Genomic DNA, 19,487 nt, shown 5'->3' on the forward strand with positions numbered 1-19,487 from the left:
TGACCAAGACACCGAACCTACAGAGCTTAGGTTAAACATAGAACATTGTTTACCTTAGCTCTCATAATGTTTATCCATCTTTCTTCCTTTTTCATTCTATCAAGGTAAGTAGAAATGGCAGTGGAAGTATGCTGACAGTGCAGATGTCAAAGTCATCTGCTCCCGCTAAGGTGCAGTGATAACTGTGCTGTGAGAGGTAACTGTCAAGGAAGCCTAAAGGAGTACATACCCATAACCATTAGCGGTCTGTGATTTCAAAGTTAATTTAACTTCAACTGCTCCACGAACATCCAATAAATGTGCATTCTTGGTTCCAGGGGGCTCCAAACTTTGCAGTATCATTAACCACCAAGGCAGAAGTAATTTGATCAAGGCTAATTTTGTTATTAGCCTGATTGTGTCCTCTGCCTGACCCAGGCAAAGCGACAGAGATAAATAGAGGATCCTTCTATTTGGTTGTATAGTGGATGCAAAAAACAACAAATAACTTCAGAGCATTTTTCTTTTGTTGCAGCTTTCTCATTAGCTTCCCACAAGGTCCTCTATTTCACAGTGTGCAGCAATGTCATTTTTAAATTAAGTGCAGTGAGGACACTGGAGATATTAATTAAATGATGGTAAGTGGAGGATTTGTAGATAAAGAAAAGTCCTAGTCAATATCACACCAAAGTTTTACTTCTCACTCGAAAATTTGAGAATTTCTGACCTCTTTGTAAATTTTAGCTAATTTGTAAAACAAACAGAGTTCTTATGAAATGACGGCAATCACACACTTTGATTGCCCCTCAGTCGCACAGCTGCCTGCGGATGTGAAAGCCTCTAGTACTTCCTCCTGCACAAGTACCTTGATACTAATCAGCCGTGTTGTAATTGAGACTGACAATTCTGCTCCTCTACATAGGATCTCTTCGTAGCCATGGAAACCAGAGAACATTCTTGATCTTGAGAAGCCGACATTTCCTGATAACATCTTGTTCTTTTTTGACTGCACCAATCATCCAAGACACACACAGAACATGAAAAGGCTCCAACAAAAGTGAAAGCCAAAAGAATTGTCCATTGCTTGTTAAAAATAAGGAATTTATTGTTGGATTGCTGTGGGAACAATAGCCATGGGGCAATTCGTGAAAGTGGATTTTGTTGATATGAGTGAGAGGAGAAACCTAAAATGTGTTCCTTACAGTAGCTGGCTTGGTGATATGTTTTGGAAAACATTCAGTACTGCAGTAAGCAGATCAGAATGATCACAGGTAATTATTGTCTTGTCACTTCACTCCATACCTTTTGAAATGTTGATGGCTGACGAAGACATCTCTGAAATGCACATTAATCAAAGTGCAGAGTTGACTTTTGTTTCAGAGCAGTAGTGACAGGCTGCTGGCCTCAGGGGCCGTTGGAAGGGCAGCATGCTCTCCTGAGTTCTACCCTACTGCTTCTGCCGCAGCCCTGCATACGAAGAATGCATGAAATGTTTGCAAAGCCTGAAAACCTCAAGCCATGCATTTCCTTTGCCACCTAACCTAATATGACATGTATCCCTACAGCAATGCAGATTTAATGCAGCATAATCTGGCTTCGCTGACTGTAGCAATATGGGATCCTATTTGGAATTTGGTACATTTACCTCCTGAAAGAATAAGTCCCTTTTACCAACCTGACAATGCTAAAATTGAATTCTGGATTCTTTTGTAGCCTGTCAATGACACATGACAGCCCGGCTGAGTGAAAAATCAGAGTGAAAACTGCAAGAGAGGCATTTTTTATTTACCTTTAGTGTAGTGTAACTGCTCCTTTTTCTGTCTGGCAAGCAAAATGGGGCTGCTCGACACAATAGATTGTCAATCTTCTGGTAGTTTTATTGCAAATACTAATTTATGAGAAAACCCTTGGCTCTGTGTGTTTTTAGAGGTCTGGTTTACATCTGTCACATTTCCTCTGCTCATAAAGATGACAGGCTGTATGTCACATTAAGGACTATTGGTCATCACACCCCTAATAAAGTCACCGTGGTTCGCCCTGCAGCATACACTGTCCTGATCTCATCTTCATAGTGTTGTTACACACTAACAACTCGTAGAGCCCGTTCAACTATACGACACGGTGAATATGCAGTGCCTTAGTGTCAATCAGAGTGGAAACATCTGTTGAGGAGCTAAAAGCTTATGTCATGAGGTAATCAAAAGCATGATAATCACTTCACTAAAATCAGATCCCTTGGAAGAAATACATTATAAAAACATCATATGGCAGCCTGTACTCCTATTTCAGTCACTTCATTACCCCTGATGTCGATTTCGTATATTTGCTGAGACATGTGCAATTCTCCAGGGCTTGTTGTCTCAAGAAAAGCTGCATCAGCAGCAGGATCTTCAGAAAAAAATCAGCTGGGAGAGAGAAAAGCCACGACAAACACATCTAGTTTCTATTTTGATTTATTGCACTTTGTAATTACAATAACCAAAGGGCTTTGCTCTGATGTGCAGATATTCAAGTACAAGCTGATTTATTTTCTTGCCACACAGTGAAAGTTGTTATGGCCTCATGTAGTTTGCTTATTGAAGTGTGTGTGCCGTTTTTGTGTGTGCATGCATGCGGACATTTCATTGTGCAAAAGTGAACACGTTTGGGAAATACGTGCTGATGTCTGCAGGGTGGCAGTACTGTAGGAAATGGATATCAGCCAGATATGTGGCTGTTTTACTGTTCTGAGTTCAGTGGGAAGAAGACTGAGGGAGATCTCATTCCTTCCTCTTTTAATTCAGAACCAACACTGAAACAGACTATAAATTAGGTAGCAGAGAAGTCAGAATAACAGCTCCCTTTTGGGGATGAAGTCATATCTTCTCACGACCTTCTTCAGTGAATGGGCCATGCTCAGGTGTCATCACATGAGCCGAGGACGGTACTTTGTTCACAGTGATAAACGGTGGTCATATAGGGGCCTCTGTCCAGGGATCGTCTTTGGCGTCTGATGTGAATAGCCTTCTTGATCTTTTTCCAGATGTCTATGGACTCCTCGGTTTTGGTTGACAGATGGTACATGACAACTATCAAACTCCATTTGCTGATTAAGACAGTAAGATGCTTTTGAAAGTTCTACAAAAAGCTAAAAAGTGGACCTTAAGATTTTGTCAAGTTGATCGAGCCATCATTGGTAGAAGTTAAGTGTTTCACTGAGGTAAATAATCTAGGTATTATTTATTACAATGTGAAAAGCTGTAAAATTATTTATCTACTGTACTCAACTTAAGCATTTTTTTTTTTTGAAAATATGTTTTGCATCTCCTTAACTGATGAAAGCACACGTGGACGTTCCAGTTATGTGACATGCATCTTAACCAGTAGGGGCATACCAATTCATACAGTTAATTACTTGATGCAAATGGTGAGATGCTAAACCGGTAAGGGATACACTGAGTGTGCACACAAAAACAAACACAAAAAATGTCTTTTAACGATTTGTTGGTGTTATGGCACAGGTAGCACTGGTTTAAAAACAAAAAAAATTGTTGGTAGGAGATTTAACTACAGTGTCACTAAGCCTTTTGTGCGTACCAACTGCTAAAGGCCTAAACATACACTGATTTGATTGCCAACAACAAGAAAAGGATGCAGACCTCGTCTGAACCCCAGCAAGCTTTATTAGCTTTCCAATGCCACTCTACCCTTCCCCTGCAGTGCCGACTGCTGCGTGGTTGTTGCCAGTCCGCTCTGGCCCTCACTCTCATATCTTCATATCTCTTTGGTTTGATGTTTGAAATGATTTCCCAAATGTGTCATGATGCATAGTAACAAGACGAGTTTAGGTAAAAACTGGACATTATGTGTTTCAACTACCCGCTCTTATTAAAATCATTACTGATCCCTGTCAATGTGCTCATCAAAAACGACTTTCAAAAACATACCCTGGCTGTATGAAATGATTCTCGGTATGGAAGAGAAGCACACATTGATTTTAAAGTTATCATTTTAAGCCCTTTGATTGCAGAGTGGTGTGTTTATGATCTGCAGTAATAGAAACATCTATTTAAAAAAAAACTATAATCAAAGCTATACATCTAGCATCCAGTTAACTTCAAATCCATCATCATTTTTTCTCTTTGTGAAGCCAGTAATCCTTAACCCTGGCTCGCCAGGCTGCTGCATGTCTCAGCCAGCAGCAGGTATGCTTTGGTTTCCAACCACTTGGCATCTCTCACAGGCCTCATTACAGGTTCGTCTCAGTGTTCCAGCAGCGCTCTGACAGGCTGTACTTTGCAGCCCTCAAATCAACAGGTCTGTAATGTAAGGGCTAAATCACACTAAAATTTATCACTGCACATAGACTCGTGCGGGGAGGCATGTCAATGTCCTTTTCTATTACTGATCTCCTATGTAAACTCCTCTGTCCAAGATTGGTGGCAAGAAAATAATTGGAGGGATGGGATGTACAAAAGCAATGTGAGAGGAATTACTCATCTAGTGACAACTACGTCTTATCCATTAGGCAAGAAACCAAGAGAAAAAAAGAAGCCTTTAATACAAGACACATGATAGCAATACTTAAAGAGTCAGTTCATTCAATACATTTTTCACTTGCAAGATTTCACAAGGTTTACAGATCTCCACGATGAGGCATCTACAGCTAGCAGAAAACATAGGAGGTGAATAGAATTTTGATCATACCCCATATAGAATAATTTTGGTGGTGAGATGGTATAATATTTGAAGCAATAAAGCAGGAAATCTTGGGTTTGCATCAGCAGTAACTTAACACGACTCTGATATGGCTGCCCCTCAGCAGGCTTGCGGAAAGCTGGCCAATCAGAACAGAGTGGGCTCATCGGGAGGAGGGGCTTGAAGAGGCATGAGCTAAGACTGCCTGTTAAGAGACAGAGCCTGAATTGAGGGGCTGCATAAAGGGCCAGTTTAAGATAAATAAGGAGTTTTTTGAACTGTGAATCATGCAAAGCTACTCTAGTGGAGTCCCAAAATAAAAATATGGAGCTGGAAATTAGCATAATGGGTCCCCTTAAATTAAAGCTGCTGTTGAACAGATTGCAGAATTCTGACTGCAAAAATTCCAGTGGTGGGTTTATTATAAGTATCATTATAAGCACTAAGGGCAGAATAAATACAAGTATACATTCAAAATTATGGATGTTGAAATGTTTCTTTTTTCCAGTTTCTAGGTTCAGCCTTGATTCAGCCCACACTTAACTCTAATCACTATTTTGTTTATTAACAATGGATCAAATTACCATGTGTACTGTTATATAAAAGTAGTCACTAGTAATGCAACCACAGAGAATTATCACCCAACGCTGCGATTCACCCTATAGCACATTTTAGCTTATTGTTTTGGTTGTTTTACAGCCTACAACTTGGTGTTTTGGTTCAGTCTCACTAATCTCATCAACCCTGTATAGAAGCTGCTGTTTTCAGTGGAGAAGCTCTGTCAGACCACCAACAAACAATTACAAAATTCAGGCAACTTACCTATAAAGCCTCATTTTTCCACTGATCCATAAAACTCAGATAAAAAGGTCTTGTTACATTGGGAAAGGTCCAGTCAATCTAATCCAGTAAAATGTTTAGTCCAGAACCCACTAAGCACTGTAACATTATTTCAAGTTAGTCGGCAGATGTGCTTATCTTCCACGTATTTTCTGTCATAACTTAAGTTAGCAGGTGAATATTAGTGACAGCTCAAAATGGCGGCTGCACCCTGACCTTTTGATTGACACCTCACTTGACCCAATAGGAGCTTCCACATCCTCAGCCTACAAAAGCCAAAGAGAGTCCACATTGAAAGGAAGTGCCTGCCCCTCTTCTTTCATGTAAAGACCGAGCTAATTAGAACAGATTGTGCTGATGACTGGCGCTTTGTATATCCAATGAAATTCTGAAAATGACCATATGCAGTTTTAATGGGTTCGATAAAGCCACAACAAGGAAATTTTGTAAATTGAAATAGTTTGCTGCGTGTTACTTTTTATATAAACTGCTTTTCCACCATAGCACTTGTTTTGACTCTTTTATATGCATAAAGTTTAGTTTCAAGAAGGGGAAAAAAACACTATAATGTGTTTATGCTTCAGTTACTCTGAAGCAGGGGTTCTTTGGAGTCTCCAAATGGTCTTTTTTGGAAAACCTCTAGACATACCCTTAGAAAAACCTGTAAAATATTCATTTTATGTGGTTTTGTTATCAAATTTGATCTTGGACTAGGTAATGCTAAATGCTGTGGTCCCATTGTGTTTTCAAGCTAATAAGTCCCAGATATCTGCAGGCATCTGTTTGCAAAAAAATATTCAGGGGGAAATAAAAACCTTCCACTTCAGTGTGTTCACACTTCTATTACTCAATGCCAGTAGCACTTACAATGATTCTGACAGCTGGGGGAAAAAACTTCAGAGTGTTACCTTTCAAAAGGGACCAAAACCATGCATGTACTCCAAATGGTTCAAAAACAGCTTTCAATTTAATTTGGATATACCTGGGATAGACGTTTTAGGCTAATTTTACAGGAATGGTAAGGGGTTTTAATCAAGAAGCAAAAAATGAGTTTTTCATTGAAACATTTTCAATTTAAAATGAATCCCCTTCTCTTTTTGAAACGAGGGATACCTCCATATGGATTATAGCTCATCAGCTACAAACTTCACAGGATTGTTTTCACTGGCTTTTGCAATTGTTTTAACCTCATCTGACTCAGTGCATCCACTCCACCAACCGGTCAATAAGGCATCTCCAGAGTTATGCTCCTGCTAAGGAATCTGGATAAAGCCAAGCTTGTTTTAGGCATTAGCTTGTGCTTGACGAATAAAGCTCTAACGAGATAGCGATCAGAGAGGGCCCAACTCCAAAGGCAGCCTGCTTGCCTGGCAGCGCTTGATAATCTCTTCGTTGGTTTCACTCAGCTCCCTTTAATCTGACTTCACATAATCCTTTTTTTTTACCCTCCTGATCAAGTAAACGCTTAATTATGGCTAATGAATTCCATCCAGAGCTCGGGTAAACATGTCTATCAAACAAGATCATGCTGATTTTTAACTGAAGAGAGAAGAGAAGGGAGAAAAAAAAACAAATATGGGAGAGCAATCACTAACCGTGACCATTTTCTGTGCCAAAATGACTGTGGTCGCACTTAGGACTTGGAACAGAGATGGTTCTATATCTCTAATAGCAGCGATTTACTGCCTGTGTGTTGTAGTGCTATTATTTTGTAAAACTGAATACCCTTAAGGATTAGTTTATGTTAGCACATTATGTTCTCCAGGATTAAACAAATGATCAATCAGCATAGAGAACACACTCTTCACTCCATCTTATAACAATTTATAGCAAGTTCAATATGTATGTATGTATGTAATATGAGGTGTTTGCTTTTCTTATGTATTCTTTTCTTATATATTTCTCATGTATTCTTATATATTTCTTTTATATAAATATATATGTATATGTATGTATGTTTGAGTATCAGTAAATTCAGCCCCAGAATTAAGGAGTTAATGTGCTTATATAATTAAATATTAGGGCACAAGTGATGAGATACAGCAATACAGTAAACCATGCATCAGTTTACTGTGTTCATAAAAGGATGGATCATACATTTTACTGAGCAAACTCAACAAAAGTCTCAAATAAGCACATGAACTCAGCAACACTTGACCCAAGTCTGAGAAATTAATACTAAGCATTCCACTGCACGACTATGTCTTTTTTCATGGATTGCATTAATATATACAGTATGAAGGAAGAATATCAAGTATATCCTAGGAAAATGAAAACATCAGCGAGCAGGTTCGCACATGTGGCCTTCTTAAAAAAATGATTAATTGTGTATTTTTTCTACATGAGGTGTTTGCTTTTCTTAATTAGAATATATGTTGTAGTTAGGGGAACTGTATCTTTTGGAAAATTTGCCTCTCATATATTGGTTTGTTTTTCTTGGACTCTGCATGTGAGTAGTAAGTCCATACATTGTTAATGAGGGGTCTGCAGATGGCAGGAATGCCAAAGAGAAAGGATAAAATACTGGTAAGGCACTGCTGTGTCTCTGCTAATGTGGGGCTCAACACATTTAGAGGACTTGCTGCTTTTTGTATCATTAGTTGGAGCCATGTTGTAAATACATGTTGAAACACAGTAATCCCATGGAGTTTTACTCTGGTCATTATTTGGGTCCATGTAAAATAACAAATAAAAGTAATAAAAAGTACAGTATAGGTAGAGTTGATCATATAAAAACAAATATGAAAGGGTCTGGGTTCACGTCTCACTAGTGGTGCAACGGATCATAGGTCCGTGATCCGTATGGATCGCCCCCCACGATTCGGCACACAACCACAAAACCGCGGATTAATTGCAAAATTTAATGTCTCATTTAAGACAAAGTAAACAAACTGAAAATAGATTTGCTATAGTACATGGTTGCACCACTAGGCTGAGCCTCTTACTTTTTGATGAGATAGAGTTACAGGTGTGTTTGATGACCGCCTGTAAGAGCCACACTAGTTGTAAAACAAACGCACCTCCCTGCAGTCCAAGGAAGAAAAAAGTCTCAGTGTGCCTCGATCTCCTCAGTGTCATGTTGATGAACATGAAGCATTACGTTATGAAAATTCCGCATAGTTGTTTTCTGGCGGCGGTTCAGTTCACCTGCCTGAGGCTCATGCTAATGCTAAACTAGCATGTTGAAAAGAAGCAGCTGCTCGGTTAATGCAGGCTGAGAGCTGAGTGTCAGACAGCAGAGAACAGCACTGAGATGCTAACATCCAGGACAAGCAGGACTCTAATTACATGTTTTCAACAAAATCAACACAAAAGTGATGAACTGTACAAGCAACACTCCCCTGCTTTGAGTATAAATGCATTTTAGCTGTGGCAGTAAATGGACTGATAAAGTTGGAGCGACAGTATTTGTGCGGCTGTTGCAGCTGAACAGCTGTTTCCAGCAGCTGGACCAACGTTAGCTATAGTAAACAACACACATCACTCCATCATGTAGATCAGGTATGCAGATTATTTTATATAAAACTAGTCACACTTAAGTCTGTCTTGTTTTACATTTATACAATAACATAACGTGTTGTTTACAATTGAAGGTTGCTGAAATTTTGATTAAATGTTAATTAATTGTTAGATATATCCAACACATCTAGTCTGATCTAATTATGTCATCTAATGAAACTGGAAGTTGTGCAACTATTTTCTGTGGCAATAGACCAGAGTGGGAGCTTGGTAAATTTTAATTAAGTCATTATTTTGTTATTTAATTTTTCATTCAAGTAACTTGGTGTTTATTTTATCTGTTCTTTGAACTAATCACTAACGTAGCCTACTATGATTTTGTGTCGAACATAAGCCATGTCAATGTTTAACATGGTTTTATAATGGAAAAAAGTCCAGCTTATTTCATAAATTGTTAATGATTAACTGATAATCGATTGTTGACACGGCCAACTATCGATTAAAGAAATTGCTTAAAGTTTGCATCCCTACTATGAATGTTGTTTACTGGAGGATTTGAGCGATCTACAAGACACAACTGTTTACTTTGGGTCGCCATTGTCATTCTCTACCAATGCTTGACAGTTGGGCTTGGGCAATTTGTGCTTGGCATCCTTGAATAGGTTTCCCCTAATGAGGCTGATAGAATGACCATTCATCCACAGGGGGCTCTTGATGTGCCACAGTTCAAATGTTAATCACCCAAGCTACTTTGGCAAATTGACAGAGCTCCATTCACTGCTTGCTCTGTGAATGTGTTCTCTCTAAAAGCCAGGCTTGTGTGTCTTCTCTCATCTCTTGATGTGGGACTAGACACAGGGAGTCCCCACTGACCCTGTTTTACAGTCCTCAGCTTACCTCTCCCTCATTTTTTCTATGTTAACGGACAGAGCGGTGGCACCCTCATCCGCTGTCGTGCTGCCCTGGGGGATGGCGCTGTGGCCCGCTGACAAGGTCCCATCCGGACTCCCTCCATCATCATGTCAGCGTTCACTGTGAGTTCAGTCTCCTGAACAAGAGGGTCTTGTTTACACTTACAACTCAGCTAACCTCCCTGGCCCGGGTGTTTACGACCCCCTTCAGAATTTGGGTAATGGAACAATCTTATTCAAGCTGCAGTGAAGGCAAACTTAAAGCTTAAATTTGAGGTGCAGAGCAGCATAATTGTAAGAAATGTAGTAATTCCAAGTATGAAACAAATGAAATTTTTTTTTGGAGTTATATTCATTTATTTATATCAAGTAGTAGTAACATCACAGTATTGAGACCATTTTTCTGATATCGATATATATTACGGTTTGGCAAATGAATGAATAAAAAATTGAAATATCAAACTGCTGTTATTAATTATATCAGACAAAACTTTATGTAAAACAAAAACATTAACAATTTTTTGATAAGACATTGCTTGGAATTATTACTTTGGACAGCTGAATTGTGCCAAAACAATAATTCAATATGAGCATATCATCATATCATTTCAAGGAAAGTCAATAAATTATGATATTGATATGAAACTATATTGCTCAGCCTTAATCAATAGTATTACTTGCAATTTAAACACTATGAATTTCATTAGAGCAGCAATGATTAGTCGATCAACAGAAAATTAATCTGCAGCTATTTTGATATTGAATAATCATTTTGGTCAATTATCAAGTGAAAATGCCAGTTATTTGCTGTTTGCAGCTTCTAAAATGTGACGATTTGAAGCTTTTCTGTATCATACATGATGGTGAGCTGAATTTCTTCTATTTCTATTATCTGACTGTTGATCAGACAAAACAACATATTTGAAGATTTCCCCAAGGACTCTAAGAAATTTAACAGGCATTTTTCACAATTTTCTAACATTTTACAAACAAATCAATCAATTGAGAAAATAATTGGCAGCTTAGTCGATAATGAAAATAATAAGTTGCTGCAGCCCTAAACTTCATATTTCATTTGGTTGTGTGCTCTTTCTGTATGTAACACTTTCTGCTACTCACATTGAGCAGGGAAATTAACTGTGTGCATCTCTAGTCTTAGAGAGCCTCAGGAACGCAGTACAAGTGAAATATTGTGTTCACTGATAGACTAAATAACCAGGACAGAAGTTAAACAAGTATCTGCCAACTTCTGCAGTGTTGTACATTTACAAACTCTCCTCCCTGCACTGAGCCTCCTCAAAAAGCACAAGTGAACTTGTTTAATCCATAGAGGTTACTTTTTCTTTATAGATTGCCCTGTTTACCTTCAGCAAACAAAACTGGCCTTGGTCATATGTTAGTCTGAGATCAAAGCCTCCCAGGTCATGGTTATGCATTTTGCCCCAGTGAGCGCAGCACACTCTGTATTTATATTGCTCTTCAACAGCATGACGTCCAAATGATCCAATGTTGGCCAGCTCAGAGGTCCAGAGAAGTCTGGGTACTTCATCACCAAGTGCACAACCTGTTCATACAGATCCACACGATTACACTCCAGTAGTTTATGACTACAACTCATTGCTGGGCTGTGGTTAAGCCCTCAGTGGTCCTAATGGCCGGTAGCAGTGCACCTCCCTTGAAACAGTTGATGAATTGCAGTAAGTGTTAGATTTCCAGCTGGGGATTTGGTAGTAAATGGGTCTCTTTCTTGGCGGAGGCATTTTTGTGACACCAAATTGAGCCAGATATCAGGGGTACACTTGTTGTTGAGGATGATACAGTATCCCCTGTATAAACACACATGCTGGATTGATATTCTTTACAGAATAATGCACACCAATGAGCGCTTTCTCCTCTTGTCATGGTAGTCTGTTGTTGACGAAGCTCCCCTGCAGCAGCTCAGTATGGCAGGAGGGGGGATCGCGGCATCTGTCGCTGACAGTGATGAAACAACCATTTAACGCAAGGCGACAACCAACACGTGTAGAATCATCACTTTCTCAAGGTGTGGAAGTGGCACTGTCATATTCTTAATCATAATATTCATTCCAGCTCTGAGGCCAGATTAAACAGCCCATTACCCCGGCTCTCATTAAAGTGCAGGCAGACGCCTTCATAGGTTGAAGCGATTGTGCAATGTGGTGGTATTTTCTGCATTTTACTGGCAGAACTCTCTGCAGTATAGCACTAAATACGTCATGAAATCCTTCATAATTGCATTTTCATAGTTAATCAAAAATATATGTCAATCACAGTATAGTGTCTACATTATTATAAACATGGATTATTCTTCTGCTCATAAGTCAAGGACAAAGGTTTGATTTTAATGGACTTAATTGATTTTAATGGACATTTTCTTCAACAGACAAACAGCATACAGAGTTGTGTATATGTACACTTCTCTATTTTTCTCTTTTATATGCACATAGGCACACATACACACAAGCTTGAGAGCTTGATTCTGCAAAATGTTTACTTTGGCTGTTCAATATATGTGCTTGCCTAAAGCATGGTTTGTATCATATGTGAATTTTTCATAGATTTTAGCATTCTATAGACTTTCAAAAATAAATATTATAAGAGAATACATCAAAAAATAAGCAGTCATAAATTTGCTACTTTGTTTAAACCAAATGTTCTCTGTAAACCATTTTCAAACCTCATATGAGATTTTGTAGCTCTCAGTCTGTGGATTTTTGGCAAGAAAAGTATCTTGCAGATAATAAAATGTTGCTTCATGAAAGAGCCACAGCAGTACTCAAACATTAACCTGTCCTTAAACCATCTCAAAACTTTCTCTTCTTCTTATTTATTTTCCAAACAACTCATGAACTTAAGGCCAGCCTTTTCACAATGACCTCAGAGCTCACCTGAGATCCTGCACTTTACCTGCCTCTGTGTCTCTGTGCTGGTCAAGCTGCTGCTACCAGGATTTTTCTGATTAAATTGATGCCTGGTATTCATTTTCACATGAATAATGTTGATATTATAATGACCCACACAATTATTAAACTCCTGATCTACTTGTGAAAAAGAGTTAGGGATGGTGTTAGTTTAATAAATATGAATGCTAAACATTATGTCAAGGATGATATTGGCTTTGATTGATTACAGAACATTAGCTAAACTGTTAATTACACTTGGTTTCCTTCGATTTCTCCTTCGTTTGCTCTGTGCTCTGTCCATCAAACTTTATATTCACAATGATAAAGTTGTTGAAATGTTTGAGCAACGGAAGCATATTAGCTAACTCCTTACACCTGAAATATTTATAAAATTAACTGATGGATGTTGCCTAAAATAATTTTAAAGTCTATGACGTTTGAATCCTTCATAGTATAATCTGATTCAAATTTACTCCCACAGCTAGCCAACAACTCGTAGCATTAGTACAGCAGGTCGCCAGATCATCCAGTCAGCTATCCCCCATGACTTACACTTTCATTAATTTCCCACTCTTTGGACAAAAAAATAGTGGCAACACTCTGTGGAGATAAAATTACAAGTTCATCTTAGGTCATTAAAATTATTGGTAGGGACAATGCAGCAGCACCTGAACATTTGTACAGACTCAAAATATACGCTGCACTATGCTTACAGTAGTTGTAGCTTTAAGCTGGGCAGGTGCTGTATGATTTTATTACAGTTTAATTGACGGGTAACCACATTGATGCTCACATAGTTGTCTTTGTCCACTGACAATTAGAATAAAGCCAAACCATAAATTTTAAAAGTAGTTGGGAACAACCACTTCGAAAATCAGGCTTAATCTGTAAATATTTGCCCAGCTTTACAATCCCCAGAAATCAGTAATCACTGCCTAATGAATTTTTTCATTTACATGTGTATGCCAAACATTGAAGATATATATTGTTTAAGTAATTTGTCAGTGATTTCTATCCACTTCCGTGACTTTGATGCATATTAGCTTTACCATCCTTATAAATCAATAATGACTGTTTTTTTTTTCAGCATTAGCTGATAGTCAAGTTTCTAAGAACAGCTGTTTTGTCAGAAAGGCTACTGACATATTCCCAAACACTGATGTGAGATAGTACTCCTCACAAAACTGAAGGCAGTGTTCTAAATGTAAACATGGTTAGGCCTTGGGAAACAACTAAGATTTATTGCCTGACAGCATGTGTCTTCTTAACCCAGCCTCAGATATACAAGTGTCAAAAGGCAGGATAGATAACACGCTTTAATCACTGTTGTTTACACTACATCCCACCTCACTGGGAATGTTATACTGCTGACATAACAGAGAAGGTTATCAACCAAATTATAAGAGTTCATTCAGTACTATACGTTGGTGGAATATCCATGTATATCCAGGCTGCACATGTTTAAGTCAAGTCAGGCTGGAAGCATCATGTAGAAGTACATTCAAGAGAATATGAACAAATAACCTTTGAGTAATGGTTTGCATATCAGTTATAACAAAATACATGTTTTCCCAGGAGGAGTGAATAGAAAAATTAGTATGATAGAATGATATAGTAATACTCTCCCACACAGTGCTGATATTTTGACCCCAAATATCAAAATAGGTGTAAGTATTTGTGTAGAAATTTACACAACATACTTAAGCTGTTGACTCAGATTAACACAATGAATAAATTATGCTAAAATATTGTATGTATTGTAGTTATAGCAATAAAAACTGCAAGTCTATATTTCTTACCCCAAGTATACATACTAATGCATCAACATGGTGGCAGGCAGGACTGGTGTATTGGCAGCAGCTCTCATCTTTGCATTCATCATAAACCTTTATGGTGCTGGAGATTTATGTGAATGGAACTTCTTGATCCTACTAAGCAATCAGGCTGCACAAAAACACTTTGGGCTTGGTCGAAGTGTTTTGGTCATCACTTTTATCCGGCCTGGTATGGAAAACAGGGCTACCTACAAACAGCATCTCATCAGGGCAGATCGCCAAAGAGGGGAACTACTTATCATTGCATTTAGCCTGCTTTTAGCAGGCAACGTTAATCAATGCTCAGGCCCATTGTTTAGCCCTAAACTCAAAGCAGAATCTCCTATGATCTTCAAATCCACCATGGCAAGTGACTACCCTGCTCTACAGGTACATACAAACATCTTCAACACTGCAAATACAGATTCTGATTACCCACCAATGTCTGCTCTTCGAGTGCCATGTCGGCCCCAGCTGCCACTCAACCGAGACCCACGAGCCTGTTTGACAAGGTGGTTACTGTGGTGGAGGGTGAGAGAAAGCCACCGACACCTGGACAGTTGGCAGCTATGCTGACACCCGAAAACAAACAGTAACTCTTCCACCACATGGCGAACTCCCAAAACTCAGCCAAATTGATCCAAAAGGTGGCTCTCATATTGTTCAGTCCACAAACAACACACAAACAGCTGATCTCGAATTTACAACTTCCATTCCTCCCGAACTACAAAACAACAACTTACATGGCTGGTCATGTTAGCGTTGGCCAACCAACAACTTTTCCTGAGTTTCAACCGGCTATTCAAATATAACCCAATCCAGTGTCCCTAATGACAGCAGTATAGCCCAATCTAATCTGCTATAGAAAATCACAGGTCTAAACCCAAAAATGAAGAAACTATGAAAACTGAACTTTTTTCAAAATAATGCCAGAGTATTGTGGGATTCTCAAGGTCTGCTAGGGTGGCACCTGAATATTTGCAGTATTATTCCAAAAAGTGATCAAATTAAACATCTAGCAGATTCTAACTTAGATTTTCTATGTTTGTCAGAGACATGGCTCCATAAAAACTCCCAATCTTCTGCCTTACATATCCCTGGCTATAACGCCTTCAGGAAAGATAGAGCTGAGGGTAGAGATGGGTGGTTGTTGTTTTATATTAAAGATCACATATCATGTAAAGAGATTAAATGCTGTGTTGAGAATGTACTTGCCTAAACGTCACACTGTCACCACAAATGTCTTTCAACCTCATTGGAGTGTACAGACCACCCTCTGCAAAATCTTTATTTCTTGAGAAATTATATGCTATGCTTAGAAAACGCAGTAATTATTATGGCTGATTTTAATGTCAATGCAGAAGAAGTGTCAGGTAAAAAGACACTGAAACAAATCTCAAATAAATTTGATCTCACACAGCTAGTAAAGGGACCTACTAGGATAACTTCTTCCTCTAGAACTCAAATTGATCTGGTGTTCAGCAACAAACCTGAGAGAGTAACTAAATCTTTCAATGTGGTTACAGGTCTGTCTAATCACAACCTTATCCTCATAGCTAGAAAGCTCACTAAAAATTGGACCTACTTGTCTTCTAACACAGAGCCTTGCCAAGTCAGAATACCTAAGATTGATGTATGTGAATTTGGAAATGCAATCAAGAACATCAACTGGAACGAACTACTATCTGTTACAAATGTTCCCTGGATTAATGATGATGTACAGAGACTAATGAAGGAGAGAGACCATGCCCTGTGAACATTTCTTAAGACTAAGTTATTGCCTGACAGATGCATTTTCACTTCTCTAAGAAAAGGGGTAACAAAGGACATCTGAGAGCTAAACCAAACTTCTTTGTTAGTCTGATAGGAGAAGCTAAGGGAAATTACAAACAAATCTGGGAAAATTTTAGAAAGTTAACAAGAAAATGGCATAATAATACAACAAAGCAGCTAGAGATTAAAGACAGTGGCTCCCTGATTAAAGGGGCAAAAGAAATTGCAACTCTCCTCAACACGTACTTTGTGAATTATGTTAAGATGACAGTACACATCAATCAAACTGCGCCTCTAGATCCATCACCGATAGATATCTCTCAACCAGTCTTCTCTCTGATGGAGGTCTCTGAACCTTAAGTCAATACAGTTTTGAACTCTTAAAAACTCTAGATCAAAAGACATGTTTGGACTGCACTCCCTTTTTCTAAAAAGGCATACAGATTCATTCACTGAGCCAATAACAAAGATAATTAAGGCCTCTATTCAAGAAGGGAAGTTTCCAAAGGACTGGAGACATTGTTGTGCCAGTTCATAAATTAGGAGACCCTACTGATGTGAGCAATTACAGGCCTATTAGCATTTTACCATCATCTCCAAAATCACAGAGAAATGTGTTGCTGAACAGCTGACCACAACAGTAGGCCTTTTACCCTGCTCCAAATACAATTTGGTTTTTGAGCCAACCATTCCACAGAGACAGCAAATTGCTTCTTCTTGGAGAACATCGAACTGAAAATGGATAGAGAAGGTGTTGTTGGGACCATATTTTTAGACTTGATGTGCTGAATTGGGTGAAATCCTATCCTGCAGGCAGAGTTCAGTGTGTAAGGGTGGATAATGAAACATCACCCTTCCTGAGCAAATGGGTGTGCCTCAGGGATCCATCCTGGGACCTCTCCTGTTCAGCTTATATATAAATGATTGACCATCAGTCTGCACAGAATATGAAGTTCAGATGTATGCGGACAATACCATAGCAAAAACCAAGGAACAAGCAGCTTGTAAACTCAGTACAACAGAGATAAATGTAAACAAATGGCTTGATGAATCACACCTGATTTTTAATGTTAAGAAGACTGTTTGCATGTTTTTACAAAGACACACTCTGCATCTGACTGTGATCCCAAAGTCTATGCATCTATAGAGATCATCCAAGTAATCTCTCCTGTTAAATATCTCGGTATTATCCTTGACTCCACCTTATCCTTCAAAAAACAAGTGAAGAAATAACCAAATACAACCTGACTAATTTTAGGTATATAAGACACTGCCTAACACCTACAGCAGCAAAACTAAATATGAATGCAAAGGTCATTCCCCACTTAACATACTGTATGACAAGCTGGACTCAAGCAAAAAGTATAATACTCAGGCCCATTCCCTCTCTCTGTACAAGCAGGCTCTCAAAGTGTTAGACAGAAAACCTAATACTTACCATCACTCCAATATTCGTAGAAAATATGACATACTTAGCTTGGAATATCTAATGAAATACACTGACACCTGCCTGATGTTTAGGATCCTAAATGGCAATGATCCTCCACCACTTAATACTTTTATTAAGCAGAAAAATTCAAACAACAGATCTACAAGATCTGCTCTGAGAGGGGACAGTGTAATCCCTTTCCAGCTACTTCAGTCAATCATGCTTATTGTATTTTATTTATGTCTACTTTTTATTGCTGCTCTGCATGTCCGCATGTATCAAAAGATGGTTGGGGTCAGTACTGCTTGGATGTATAATGTTGGTTGGTGTTACTTGCATGGTTATATGTGCTGAAATGGTGTTTGTTGTTGCTACATTATTGTACTGTTTTGCTGTTTCCTGTTGCTCTGCATGGCTTGTGTTCTGTCTTGAGAATTCTTGTTTTCTTGCTGCCTTTATGGCATGTTGTTGTCTTCGTTCTGTAAATTTGATCACTTTATAGGTTTCAAAACATTTCGCCAAAGGACTGCAGTTGAAAATTAGCCAGCTGGCTAACACTGGCACATTTACAGAAATGTTGATTAATTTGTGTTGTCCTTATAAATAAATAAGTGAAATGAAATGAAGAAGTATGAAAGGAAGAATTTTAATCCCAAACCCTTCAGGCAATAGTGAATCCTCATTAATTTATTACATCATATTTCTTCTCAGTCTCACCCACCCAACACATTAATCTGCATGCAATGGTCTGAAAACACTGCCTCTCTGATTCCAACTATGAAGACAATTCCCTGTTACTGCAAATGTGCTTATTATGTGTCCATCAGCAACACTGTTTCTGTAGTCTGCCCAACATCTTACTGTGCTGCGTCCAGGATAATATATGGAATATTTTGCTGCACCCAAATCCACTGCAACTGCCAACACAATTTTCTTCCTAGAACATCAGCTGGAAAACATACAATGACAGTACCAACATAGAAAATATGGCAAATAAATAAGGTTTCCTATATGCAATACATGGCAAAGCTAAACAATTGGAATTTTATTTTGGCTAATGTAATTTAATTTGACTGCATTATTTAGAAATAAAGAATTGATCAGGCCTTGATTGGGGACCAGTATGAGATTTCCAATATTAGATTTTGGAAACATCAGTTTAATCGCAGACCAGGCCTTCTCCAGGTTACAGTGTGCTTTTGACGACCTCCAGACCTCTCTGTTTGATTTAAAGCTTGTTCTAAACTCAAAAGAGACTAAATGAGTGCATTTCACACGAGCACAAACCACTGATGTTCCCACATCTAACCCTGTTCAAAATGGATAACTAACTGACACAGTACAGCACTAAAAATAATTAGGACTTTGATGGGTAAGCAGATTGTCTTACAAAAACTCATGTTGAACATCTCGCTCGAAAACTAAAAAATCAAACTGGATTCTTGTACTGGAGTCCAGAACAGAAATTGTTTCTCTTTGCAAAACAGAAAACACAATATAAAATCTACGATACTGTCTACTTCAGATTATGGAGATATCCTGTATGCTAATGCTGCTGCCACCACCTTTAAACCACTGGACGCTATCTGCCACAGTGCTACTCAATTTATTACACAAGACAGCTATTGCACTCACCACTGTGAGTTATATGAAAAGGTCAGATATTTGTAACTGACATCTA

Source organism: Thunnus thynnus, chromosome 10, assembly GCF_963924715.1.
Source record: "Thunnus thynnus chromosome 10, fThuThy2.1, whole genome shotgun sequence".
Lineage (NCBI taxonomy): Eukaryota > Metazoa > Chordata > Actinopteri > Scombriformes > Scombridae > Thunnus > Thunnus thynnus.